This window comes from Tyto alba, unplaced genomic scaffold (genome assembly GCF_018691265.1).
Source record: "Tyto alba isolate M040663 unplaced genomic scaffold, T.alba_DEE_v4.0 Super-Scaffold_6, whole genome shotgun sequence".
NCBI lineage: Eukaryota > Metazoa > Chordata > Aves > Strigiformes > Tytonidae > Tyto > Tyto alba.
In genome coordinates this window covers 20,114,082-20,127,934 of record NW_024881327.1, presented here as the reverse complement: position 1 = coordinate 20,127,934, position 13,853 = coordinate 20,114,082, and the positions used below count along the sequence as shown (strand labels likewise).

At 45.1% G+C, this 13,853-nt stretch overlaps 1 protein-coding gene across 3 annotated transcripts in view; it reads left to right on the top strand.

The window, feature by feature from the left end:
- Positions 1–744: 744 nt before the first annotated feature.
- Positions 745–13,853, top strand: part of IRF2 (interferon regulatory factor 2) — a 44,162-nt gene continuing 31,053 nt past the window's right edge. For 2 of the 3 annotated variants that reach the window (XM_032999108.2, XM_032999107.2), the window contains exon 1: positions 745–1,012. The gene's annotated coding sequence lies outside the window, so the exon portion shown is untranslated. Of the gene's footprint in view, positions 1,013–2,210; positions 2,368–13,853 lie in introns of all 3 variants that reach the window. The other variant, XM_032999109.2, reaches the window with a different exon arrangement.

The following is a 13,853-nucleotide window of genomic DNA, read 5'->3' as shown; positions in this document are numbered from 1 at the left end:
TCTAAATTCTGCAGAATACCCTTGGTCTCTACATAGACTCCATGAACAACATCAATTTGCAAAATCTGTTGAAATCCAAGAGCTCTTTCTTGAAGTAGCTCAACCGCTTGAGGCTCGCTGGGCTCAAAGGACCTGGTCTGAAATTGTCCTCGTTGTCGGGCCGCGACACAGCCCTCGGCTGAAGGCAGTGACAGTCCCAACACGCGTGTGTACCGGACCGAAACCGTGACTCCCACCTCAGCGGAGGGGGAAAGAGACGCAGGGAGCGATGCCGCCGGTTGCCGGTGGTGCTGAGCTGCAGCGGGATTCCCCCGAGGCCTCCGGGAAAGCCTGCTGCGAGCCACGGGCTTGTGCAAACCGGGACGGTGCCCCCCCCCCCCCCCCCCCCCCCACCCCGGGGCCGGCGGCTCCAGTTCCCTGCGTGGGGCTGTCCCCCCTTCCCCGCCGCGCCTTATTTAGGGGCAGGGCGCGGGAGTTATTTCAGTCCCAAGCCAAGCTAGGAATAAAACGTAAGATTCCCACACGCGAACCAGGGATTAAAAATCTTGAAAGGTGCTGTAGGACCCGCGGAGAACCTCCAGCACCAAACCCCCCCCCCCGCCACCGGGATGAGCGGGGCTGCGGGGTGGAAGGGGCTGCCGGGGCTGGCGGTGATGGTGGTGGGGCGTGCGTGGGGGGGGTGTTGCGTGGGGGGGCCACGCCGCGCCGTGCCGCGGCGCTGACGGGCGCAGCGCGCTTCCGCGCCCGCCGCCGCAGCCCTGCCCCCGCCGCCTGCGCGGCCGGCCCGGCCCGGCGGAGAGGCGGGGGGATTTCCAAGCGCCGGCGGCCTCGCCGCTTCCTCCCCTTGTTTTGCTTTCGATCTGGACCTTTTCTTGCGCCCGGGCGGAGGCAGTTAACTTTTAGTTTTGCTCCCGCGATTATTCAGCGCCTGTTTTCATTTCCATTTCGCGTCCCCTGGCAACGGCGGTAACCTTGAGGAATTATATAAGGGCCGCGAAAACGGGCCGGCAAGGTAATTTCAAATATTTTTTTTTTTTCTATTTTTTAATTCATTTTAAATTTTTCTGTTTATTTATTCTTTAAAAATTATTTATTTTCTTTTTTTTCCGCACTGCCGCTGTTGTCGCGTTTGGGGCGGCGGGGCTCCGGGGGAGATGCGCATCGGTTTAAAAACAAAAGGTCGGGGCTGCAGCGGCCGGGGCCGAACCCGATTCCGCCGTCGCGTTTGGGAAGGGGCGTGGGGGGGGGGTGGGTGGGTGGGAAGTGGGGGGGGAGAAGGCGGTGGGTTGCGGCGGTGATGGAGCGGGTGCGTGTGGGGGGGAGTGGGGTACCCGCCGCTTCGCGGGTGGGGAGCTCGGACGGGCAGACAAAGGCGGGGGCGCTGGATTTGGAGGGCCAGGGCGCGGCGCGGGCCGGGCCGGGTAGGGGTGGGGGGGGGGGGGCCCGGCACTTGTTGCGGGCCTGGAGGCTGCCGGCAGCCCCGGTAAGGGGAGCGGGGAGAGCGGGAGTGGCTGGAGGGGCTGCGGGCGGGGGTCGCGCTGAAAGGAGGGGTGGTGGGGGGGGGGGGGGGGCGCTGCCCCCGCGGGTGTTTGGGGCCGCGCGGGGCGGGGGAGGGGCGGGCGCGGGGGGGGAGAGGGCGTGGCCTACGGGAGGCCACGCCCCCGCCCCGCTGAGTGTCCGTTACACAAGCGGCGGGGCGGGGCCTTCGCGCGCGTCTCCCCGTCTTCAGCGAATTAAGCCCCCCCCGACCCCCCCCCCCCCTCGATGGCGGCTGGGGCGCCGCGGCGTGTGTCTGGGTGGGGGTGTGTGTGGGGGGGGGGGGGGGGGGGCCCGTCCTGCCCTGTGAGCCCTCCCGCCCCTGTGAGCCCTCCCCGGGGTGCGGAGGGAGGAGGGCGCGACAAGATGGAGCGGGGCGTGAGGGGCAGTTAGGCCGCCGCGGGTGGGAGCGGCGGAAGGAGGAAGTCCTGTGAAGGGCCGCTGATAGGCGGTGGTGTTTCCTCGCTCCTGTGCAGCAGCAGGCCTTTCCGCCTCCCTAGCTGCATCTTAAAGTAAACACACCTCTAGGAAGCAAGCGTTTCTGTTTGTTTTTTTTTTTTTTTTTTTCCCCATCCCCCCCGTACTATATGGTCTCAACGCATCTAGCCTTAGCAAGTCCATCATTTGAACACTGAACAGCCTTGAATTGCGCTCTCTTGTTCTGTTTTTTTCAGGAATAGCCCCTTTTCTTGTGGGTGCAGGCAGCGCTGCCGCGTCGTGGCTCGCTGCGTGGCGGTTTGCAGAGCTCTGTCCTGCTCCACGCCAGCAAGTGGAGGGCCAAGCCCTGGACGTCTTCCTCCTCCGGAAATCTGTGAACAGGGGTTTTGTTTGGTGTGTAGCGTGAAGGGTCAAATTCCAGGAGTCTCGCAATATCTGGGGTCAAATTTGCAAGTGCTTGAAGCATTGGATCTCCCAGCCCAGGTTCCCAGAGATATTTAGGTCTTTCATTCCTATTTTGACTAGTGTGAGCACCTTAACAGCAAAGTGTTTGAGGCTTATATACTTAGACACAAAGCTCAGATAAAGGCATTTCAGAGTGCAGAACTTTGTTCCTGGTTAGTGTATGGTTTTAATTTATAGCCCAGCTTACCATGCTAAGATCTTGCAGACAGCAGTCTCTTGAACGTAGGTGCAGTTATAAACTACAGCCTCGGTTTCTGGAGGTGAAATACGGCATGTTTATAGTTATTTAAGTCTTAATGGGTTGGCATGTAATAACCTTTGCAAAATGCCTGTGTTAGTACCATAAAAAGAGACTTGAGTGGAGCAGCAACGTTTAAATTCATCCTAATACGGAAACAGTGACATAGAAGTAGCAGAACTGATCTGTGAGGCAGATGGTTTCCACCAGCCCCTTCGGAGACGTCAGTGTCCTCCTCTGGCCCCTGTTGGTAACATCCCACAGGAGAATTGCTTCATGTTCCCCTCCTGTGAAGCTGTTCCTTTTCACTGGCAAAGGGGGGTGGAAGGCCTGAGAGCACCAACTGCTTTGACATGGTATCACTATCGTGGTGGGTGCCACGCTGCTGTCTTTCATCTAGATGCAGGCATGGTGAGCTGTCAGTCTGCTGACCCCTGTGTTATCCCTCCGAGGCTGGGGGTCCCAGCTGGGCGGCAGAGGTAGGTAGAGCGGTCAGCAATTATCTTTGGCATGTATCTTTGTAGCACCACCCGATTACTTGCTGACTGCAAAAGTGACAGCTTTTAGAAGATGTCAAGTCAGTCTCTCTCAAAGAGCTGTTGCTCACAGGCCGTGTTACATGGAAAGGGGTAGCTAAGAGGTACGAGAAGTAACGTACGGGCTGTTGGGAAGGGGGGTTGAAGACCACAGTCTCCATTGCGTGGAGGTCTTTGATATGTGGGACCGGGTGGAGTTAGAGAGAGGCAGAGTCTTAATGCACAGGTGAGGAAATGATTCAGAAAAACGGAGCTGAAATTCAAGAGGAAATGGAAATATTTTTGGAATAGAAAGAGTGCGCATTAGGAGAATGGGCTGTATGTAAACAAATCTACAGCCAGGTTATGTATGCCTTAAATTAAAACGTATTTATTTATATATACTATGTATAAATAAAAGTTTTAAAACCAAACAGTGGGGAAAAGCTGACAGGTGAAGAACTTAAAATTTGCCATGACATCCCCTCTTGAAGAGGAGCATCATCCCCATGGCATTAAAACATCTCCATGATAGAATGCATGGAGTATCAGAAGCTTCGTGGAAGCTTAGATGTTGTAGAGACAGACTACAAATGGCATAGAGAGGACAGAGTGTCTTGCATGTGTGTGAAGTGGGATACTTTTTGTTAAAGAGGACGTAAACACAGGATCTCATGAATTGCTGTTCTAGGCCTTTATAGGAAGAGATTGGGGCTATGTGACTGCCCAACCAAGATGTTGATGATGACTGTCAACATCAATTAAGGGAGAATAGAGAAGCTACAAAAATAGGAAATATGATGATAATGGGAGGCTTCAGTTGCCCCCACATAGATTATGTCATGCTCCAACATGAAATTTGCCCAGGTACTAACTTTTTAGCTGTCAAAAACCCCTCCTTAGATATAGCTTGTAAGGGTACTCTGTGGGTTGCAACTCTGGACAAGGTTCTGGCCAGAAAGAATTAAGTTCAGAATTTTGTGTTAAAAATGCCAACCAGCTATGACATGACAGTAATCATAATGTACTTGGACTCAGTGTTGCTTCAGGAGAAGTAAAGCCAAGGTTGTTGTGTCAATGTTTACTTTTCCAAAGTAAATCTTCATAAAGCAACTTAAAAAAAAGAATAAAATGGTGAGAGGCAGCCAAAAGTGTAAAATACATGCAGGTGGCATGCAATTCTTCAAAAACACTAGAGTAAAGGGTCAGAGCAATTGTATCACATCTTGTCAGAAATACCAGAAAAGCTGAGCAGGCTGACAAGCGAAATAAAGGAGCTCAGTGGAAGTAAAGAGACATCTTTCAAAAGCTAAAGCTTTGTCTCCAAATGGGAAAGGTAGAAAAGAACATAAAATCTGGTTAAACACAAAAAGGTAGGCCAAAAAGAGTCATGGAAGAAGTTGCTAAAGGCATGAAAACAATTAGTAAATCCTCTTTGAAATGCCTCAAAAGCAGGAAGCCTGCTGATAAGTGATCCATGGGTAAAAGGAGTGCCCAGGGAAGATAAAGTCACAGCAGAAGAGTGAATCAAATTCTTTGAGCCTTGCTTCACTGAGGAAGAGTTTAGGGAGGTTGTCTTGCAGGAGGCTTATTCTTTTTTTTAAAGAGTGAGCATGTTGGAGGATTTCTCCCAAATTGAAGTGTCTGTAAGAGAGGGTATAAGAATGAACTATCAAGAAGGGTGAAGTAGGTGGCAGGAGGTGATACTTGTTGAAGAATTCTGGAGGAGCTTAAAATATGGAATTGCTGATAGGTTGCCTGTTGTGTTTAACTTGTTTCGTAGGCCTGCGTTGGTGCTCGGGGAATTGAAAGTGACAGATGAACTGTCAGTTTTTCAAGGTTTCTGGGGAGACTAGGGAACTCCAAGTGGTCATTTTTGTTTGCTTGTTTGTTTGCCAGGGATTAGTGAATGGGATTAGTGAACAGGGGTATAAATGTGGTACATTGAGAAACACCAGGCCTGACTTTTGTTGAGAAGCAGTTGTGCGTCACGAGTTTTCTGGAGTTTTCTAAAGGTGGTGTTGAGCTGTTGTTGAGGTCTGGTTGATACAGACCTTCTTAAAGCAGGGCCAGTTTCAAAGTGTGATCAGATTTCTCCAGGTTGTACAGTCATGGTCAGTTTGCTCGATGAAGGAGATTGCCAGTTGTGTGTCCCCCTCCCTGAGTCTGCCCAGGGTCTGTGCTGTTCAACAGATGGAGAAGGGGATAGGTGGTGATGTGACAAGTTTGCTGGTTATATTAACTCGTTTGGAGCATGAAAATCCTGAAGGCAACAACTGCAGAAGGATCTCATATTGAAAGTCCAGATGTAAGTTCGCAAATTAAATTCAGTACAGATCAATGTAAGCGTAAAGCACGTGGGAGGGAATGCAGTCTTAACTTTCTGTATACAAGGATGAAATCTAAATTCAGGAAAAGATCATACAACACATAGTCCTGTGAAAAAATAAGCTCTGTGCCCAGAAGTGGCTAAGAAAGGAGAGGGCAGGTTAGGAATTATTAGGAAGGAGTAAAAAAGGAACTAGAAAACACCATCATGCCACTATAAATCCATGTTTCTCCCCTCTCCTGAATAGTGTTAACAATTTTTGTTTCCCCATCTCAAAAAGGACGTATTGAAAGTTGATGAGCTACAGAGAAGGGCATCAAAGACAACCAAGGGTATGAAAGAGCTTTTGTGAAGGCGTAAGTAGCTTGGAAAAGAAGTGACTGAAGAGGATGTGGGGATGTTCTTTAAAATAGTTAGTATAGTGAAAACAGTGAATGGGTAATAGTACAGATAAGATAAACGTGACCCAAATAAACAATTGGGAGGCAGCTTTAAAACAACAGGAGGTGTTTGTCCTGCAATACATAAATTGTGGTGCTTATGGCTACTGTGTGTCAGGAGTTTACGTGGGTTCACAAGTGATTAGGTGGTCTGTGGGAGAGAAACTTGATGTGCAATTTAGCAGTCAGAACAGTTCAGTATCAAATTTTGGGCACTGACTGCCCACAAAGAATTACTGCAGATGCTGATCAAGATTTATTGCTGAAAACTGCAAATAAGAGACCTCCACTAAGAAGCATAAGCTACGATCCATTTGCAGATAACATACAGAAGCAAGACCGAGTATTGCTCTTTGTTATGTGAATCTTGTGGTATAAGATCTTATGAAACTTTCAGCAAAAAAAATGCTTCTATGATGATTCTGTCTAATCTGTGCTTGTTAGCCCTGGATTTGTTAACCTGACATAAATTACAGTCAAGTTAAGTGCATCCTGTATGCATTTAACATTGCATAAGAGTGGTACCCCAGCAAAATTCCTCTGATGTTTGCAGGATTGGAACCTCAGTTTACATTTTGTGGATCTTATATTGAAAGTCATGGTCCATTTATAGGTAAAGAAGTAAAACTAGTCAACTGTTACTCTTACTTATCTCTGTGACTCGTTTGTAAAGATTGCCCTTTTGAAACTTGATTCTTCAAAGGCCTACAATGATTGTGATGTTGAGGGCATAAACCATAAGGTAGTGTTTACGGAAGTTTTATTATAGCTTATGGTGCTATAAAGTCTGATTAATGTAAAACATTTTCTGGTTTGTCCTTTGAGATAGGAAGGGCAAAACCAAAACAACACATAAGCAAGCTAAAAAGATTCTGCGTACAGTGAATGAGGGGAACACGTTTATTAAGTTGCATGTTTCCTATGTCTGAATAATACTATGGAAAAAATCATTCGGTGTAATTAAATAATTTCCACGTAGTATTTTTCAGAAGTTTTGTTGGAACTGTATGAAGCTTATTCCTTGCATTGACTATATGTGAACTCTTGTGTTAAGATTAAAATAGAATCAGCAATTAATAGTTATTGGAAGGGAATGCATCTTAACAGTTAAGAGTTAAATGTTTCCATATATGTGCAGACATGCAAAGCTATATATATAAAAATATAAAATTTGATGTTTTGTGTATAGCGTAAATAATATATTGTATGACACACATTTTGTATTGACAGACTGTAAAACAGTTTTAAAACTTGCTCTTCCAGTTAGTGCTGGATATCTTTTCAGTTTCCTGGAAATTGATGAAAAATTAACTGTCTTTTTGAATGAGCTACTGAGAAAAGAAAGAAGTGGTAAGCAGTAAAGTGATGTTTGGTTTTTTAACGTAATATGCTGCAAGCCTGGCTTTGTCTATATTGGAAATTTTCTGACTGCTTTGTTTGCTTGAGGGCAGATTGCAACAAATGTACAACAGTCTTTGGTACAAGGCAGACGTTTTATCTTGTTGCAGCTTGGACACAGGCATCCAGGAGCAAGTCCGCCTGCATGTGTCATGTTGTTTCACCCAAGGTGCAGAATTAAATTCTAACTTTACATTATTCTGACATTCAGTTGTTGCTATATAGGTTTGCTGGCTGTCAGGATGAGCTTGGAATGAAAAATATCCATATTCTTGGCCCTTAAAGAGTAGAGCAGGTTATGGTTTGGTAGCTTTTCAGCTAACCTTTACAGACCTGGTTTGTATCTCCCAGCATATCTGGTGTTAGGAATGGAGTCAAGGTGTGGCAAAAGCAAAAGTATTTAAATTTGTCCTTTAGTTTGAACTGCATATGACAGTGGATGTTGTCTAACCGTTTCCATTTTGCTGTAAAATTATTTTAAGTACTTTTAAAGGACTTAAATGCTTAACATTGCTATAGTACAAAAGAAAGAAGGATTGCTTATGGATTTTGTTTTAAGAAGTCTGAAGTGTGGTTAAGTTCTGCTTTTTGATGTGTATGGAGGGATATATGTGACTTGAAGGGCTTGATGAGTCCACAGAAAACAAAGTCTGTACTGTAATATTCCTGTTTATATTGGACATTGCTTGACAGCATTACAGGCAAACCTCTTACAGCTTTATCAAAGCAAGATAATGCCTTAGTTCTTTAATAATTGAAGGTAGCAGTAGATTTAGGTCTTTATGTGCATTTCATGCATGTATATAACATGCATTTGCTGCATGATATGGGCTTTTGTGCATTTGGTGTACTAGCTGCTCTTCTAAGGTGTTTTGTAGAGTTGTGTAAATGTACTTTATATGCAACTGAGAGATTAATCCAGTGGAAAATACTGAAATACTGAATTTAATTGGATGTGGCATATAAATTTGTAAAATAAAAAAAACAAACATCCCCTACCCCCAAGCGCTTTCCAAAATTGTAACAGCATCTTAAAAATTTTATCTAAAATAAAAGTAATTCCACAATAGGAAAAAAGGTGGGATCGGAGACTAATGTTTTGAAATTACTGAAAGCTTTCCTGCAGGATCTGAAATCCCAGCAGTGTTTCATGAAAAAGGTGAAAGCAAAACTTGAGGATAAAATTGAAACCAAATATAAACAAAAGTGAAACCGACTCCATTGATTTTCATTTCCCAGTTGGCAAAAATGAAAGAATAAACACAGAATGAAGAAGCATGCGAGCTGAACTTGTAAAATTATTTCAGTTTTATTATCTGTTTCCTCTGTCAGTAAATTTGACTTCTGCATGACAGCACTCCTTTAGCAGACTACACAGTAGGGTGTAAGAACTGCTCTGCCTGGTTTATCCAGGTACCCCATTTCCCACCCAAGTGGTCTGGGCAATGGCCCCACAGCATGGGAAGCGGCGTCTTCTTCAGTCACAGAAATAACGTTTTGAAATGCTGTGTCAAACGTGTATAGAAAGTACAGCGGCAGTGGTGACATCCAGTATGATGAAAGGGAGTCATTCAGCTGGTAGGTGCACTTGAATTTTATTCATGTTCAGATTTGAGGTGTTAATAGGATCAGGTATAATACATGTGGTGGGTTTTTTTTTTTCCTCCTCACCTTTGGGATCGTCCACTTAGATCTGGGTCAGATCAACAGTAACCAAAAGATGTTATCTGATAACAGCTTTGCTGATGCCATGAAAGGACAGCAAACAGTTTCACTCCATTTCCACAGATTAGTCAACAGCTAGAAGGTCCTTTTTGACCTTGAGAACTAGCCTGTGGCTTAGTCAAAAGATGGCCAAACATTGGGTGGCTGTGGAATCTTGAATGACTATCCTTCTCATATGTAGAGATGCATGCCTCTGGGCTATACTGAGAAAAAGGTTGGGTGCTGAGGACAAGCTTGGACAATCACTGCTCTGCTGAAGCTGTACTAGGGTGAAATGAAAGACTTTAATTCCAGAGGTCTAATTCTCACACATTTGTGCACGTTGCATTCAAGCATATAAAAACTAAATTCTTTGGATGCCGAAACCGTTTTGGAGATTTGAGATTGATGAGGGAAGCTGATGAAGGCTAGCTTTGTTTAGTTTAATAATATTTATCCAGCTTAGATGAGAAATGAAGATGAATTCAGTGGTCTCACTCTATCTCAGTAGTCTTTAAGGAAACTAAAAAGATAGAAATAGCTGCTGCAGGTCACAAATTGAAGCCATCTCAAAGCTGTTGGTCTGTGGTCAACAGAAAAACTTTAAATTAAGAGCCCATTTTGTAACCGATCCTATTGACTATTCATATCTCAACATGAAAATGAGTTAAGAAGTTCCTGTATGTCCTGTGGCAGTGGAAAGAGTAGCATTTTTATAAAAAGGAGAATTACATCATACCGTTTCAACAAGCGTCAGTATTAAGCATTTAATACTTAGCACTCTTTAAGTGTAAGCCTTTCAAGTGTATGTACAAAAGAAAGACACTTCTCTTAAATTCTTCAGTGTCAAGCAGTATCTCTGTAGTAACTAATTCAATTTATTTTTTGTGCTTAACACATCTGCTTCTTTCATGGTGCTATTTTTGTAACTGTAAATAAGTGCATGTGACAGACATGTTTCCAGCTCGCAGTGTGGATGATTCAGAGGATCCCAGCCCCCAAGTCTGTGCCTGCTGTGGTCTGTCTGTAAAGAAAGCGTCTAAGTAACTGGGAGAGTGTTTTTTACAAATCCGAAATTGCATATACTTTTCTTTAATATCTTCTTTTGGAAGTAAAGGAGAAACGGCTTTCTGGAAAGGGCTGGTTTTGGTGCTTGCTGTGGGGTTAAGCAGAGGTGGTTCATGTCTTTTGCTCTTGGTTCTGGGTGCTGCATGAGCGATTAGAAGTTTGAGTAGGAAAAGTGTAGGTGTGGGTTAGCTATTAACTTCAGTGGTAGAAACTGCCCTTGCCCAGACAATAAAATGAAAGCTTTAAGCAAATATTAAATCGCACTTTAGTGTAGTGTGCAAATAGTTTTTGCTGTGTGCTGCAGAACAGTATGTTATACAAACAAAGGTAGCTGTGAGAAACAAGCCCAATCTGAGCAAGGTGGATTACATCAGGTGCAGGTCATGGCCAGTGAATGTGAAAGCTCTTCCTCGAACACATTTCTCAGTGTTAGCTATCTGGAATAATTTTTCTGCCTGAGTGCCCCTAAAACGTTATTGTCTTCTCTGCAATCCTGCCTGAGCCTCACAAGCCACCAGTGTGGGAACATTGAGATTAAGGAATTCTGTTTTATGATGGCTGCTTTTCTTATATATAGCACTCTATAAAGCACTGACCCTGTACTTAGGCAGAAGAATGCTAGGCAGAACACGGAGATGAAGTCTGCCCTGGCTTTAAAAAGTATTTTTACAATTTAAGAACCTGATCTTGCAGATGCTTGCATGTGTGATTTTCCACTGCTTTCAGAGGGACACGTGTAGGAAACATGTTGTGCTTGTTAAATGTTGTAGGGATGGCTCCTGTAAACCTAGTCACAGAGCACGTAAGAGTGTGTTGGTCTAACAGAGCCATAGAGAGACTTAAAAAAATGCTGTTGAGTTGCATCAGTACGATAGAAGAAGTGATTCTTGGTAATTGTTTGAGCCTTAATAACATTTTAGTTTTCACCAGGCTGGAAAATTCTTTATGAATCAGGTGTCAAATGCGGAGTTTTCCTGGCAGCTTTCAAGAACACGCAGGGTTTGGCTTCTGTGGATACTGACTGACACAGCAGCAGCAGCTATTATGTGTGGATATTTGGGAGTGGATTTGTGTGTGAGCACTTAATTCCGGAATAAAATTGATTTATTGGGGGATAACTGCTTCCCAATGCAAGGAATTAATTATTCCCTGACAACCATGTCAGCAGTTTTCTTGCTGTAAACAAGCCCTTCCCAAACTTACCCGAGTCAAGTACAGCTCTACTACTGAAAAGTTACCACCTCTCTTCTAGGCAGCTTTGGGGGGGAAATAGTTAGACGTCCCAGATACTGAAGAGAAATCTTTATCAATCATCAGATGTAATACAAAGCTAAAGAATTAAACAAATCAGATGAAAGTTATGTTTGCTTTTGAGACTCCTGGAGGAGGTGGCAGGGGGAGAGTTTTCTGTAATCACACGCTGTTCACTGTCATTTGCATAGACCTGTTGTCATCTCAGTGCCACCAGATCCGGCATCTCCAGGCAAGACCTGAGAAACGAGTGAAAGAAATCCTCAGGAAACAGAGTATTCCTTTAAAGCGGAAAGTAAGGCAATCATTTTGTATTGTCACCAGACTTGCAGACATTGATGTGTGTGCAGATGATCATCGTGGCAAGGATACTGCAGGGATGATCTTTAACAATGTATTTGTTAGAAGCCTGGGCCAAGTTCCCAGCTGATGTAAGTCAGTGTGATGCCAGAGAAGTGAATGAGCTCAGCCACTGACATCGTGTTGTTCAAGCATCATGATAATGTTGAGCATAGGAGCCAGTGAAAGTGAAATTTTATTGTAGGTATTGAGAGTTTGAAGTGTTGTTTTGTTATGGCTAAGTCCAGAAGCAAAAAAACAGCCTTCTGGTTCTGTTGTATTAAAATAAGATGGCTTTTCTCATTGCACTTCTAGTCTGCAAATCCGAGGGCTACCTTTAATGATTCCTGAGATCACTGCAAAATAACAACTCATGTCTTTGCTGGTGAGGGATAATAAGCTTTGCATGGAAACCAAAGGAAAGAGTCTGTTTTGATGTGTAATGTCTGAATCCCAGCCAGGGCACGTTAACACCCTTTGGGTGGAACAGAAATGCTATAGGGCTGATGAAACACATTCTATATACGAGTTCCCATTGTATGTTTTCCTGGGCATGTTTCTCATGCAGTCTGTAATGCTGATTTCAATACGTTTGAGGTATTTGCTGCCTTTGTTTTGTTTGGGTGTTTTGTTTTGTTTTGTTTTTTTCTTTACAGGGAAAGTTGGGTTAGTTGGTGTTTGCCCTCTGTCCCTTGGGGACACAAGGGCTTTTCTTCCTTCTGTGTTTGTGTATCTTTCTTGGGTGCAGCAGCATGAGAGGAGGGCATGCTGAGGGCTTCCCTCCTCCTCCACCTGCCTTGCACCTCCCTACAGCCTGAGGTGGGCGCAACCTGGCCCCTATGAAGCAGAGGCCTGGGAAGTTGGGTAGCTGTTGCTAGCTTGAATCCATCGCACAGCAGCCTGGTTCCCAGGTGTTCCACCACCCCACAGAGCTTTTCCTTTACCAGCCATGGTCCTGCCATGTTTGGTTTGGGAACCTAGGGAAGCATGTGAAGTATTGCTTGTTGGTTGCCTGTACAGTTCTTCCTAATGGCAAGGCTGTGCCTTACACCAGTCTGCCCAGGACCTGCACCTTCCCACCCTGCCTGCTCTCCACCTCTTGGCTTTCTGGCCTGTCTTGATGGAGTTTCCTCCTTCCTGCAGGCACCTGAGCAAATAAGCTACCACCTTTCCTGCCTACAGTGAATTATTTTTCTTGGTGATGGACAGGAAGAAGGATACAGCATGTTCACGGGGTCTTTGCAGCTACCACCAAAGCGTTAGGAAAGAGCAGGAAAAATACTGCCACTGCTACAGTGTGGATCGAGCGTTACAGCCAGCACAGGAGCTGGGTCTGTGGAGCAGTTGGCCATGGGGTATGCTTTAAGGAAGCACGAGAAAAGAGGCAGTTAGTGATAAGGAAGTCTGCCAGCAGAGTTGTGATGTTTCCCCCATCTCTCCCTGCTCAACAGGGCATCACTGACAGAGTATTCCTAGGGAACACAGAAGGCACCATTATACGGCAATTAAAAGACCAGAGAGAATAGGTTTTGCTGTCTTAACTATCCATGAATCCAGAAAGTCACTTACAGGGTTTTCTTGCTTCATATCTGTTTTCAGTGCCAAGAGCTTCAGGATTTTATTTTGAACCTTTAACTCTTGCACCTCTGAGAATGGCAATGCCCACTTTCCCTGGTTTACTAATCCGACTTTAATTACGTGTTTTGCTGTTGGTTCCAAGAGTGATATGGATATTTGCATAATTTGGGGTTATCAGAAAGAAGACATGTTAGATCTGCTTCTGCAGCATCAGTGGTGAGATTCCCCTTCTCCTCATGGCAGATGGGAAGTGCGCTGGGCAGAGGTCTGTCTCCCCACAGGCTGGGGGCAAGGGGATTTCAGGTGTCCGAAATTGGAGCAGCTGAGTAAAGTGCAGTTCTGTTGTCTGTGTTTCAGTGTCAGTCTCACATTTCTGAAGTATTTCTGAGGAGGTGGGGCTAACAGGTTTTCTTACCGAAGAGAAGTCTCTGTCCTTCTGATGAGTTTGACTTTCAAGCAGGGCTTTAGTCAAGTATGTATGGTTAAACATGTACTTAGTTTTGAAAGGGACATCCACAGTGGAATAGTTGAAAAAGGTGGTCCTAAGTGCAAAA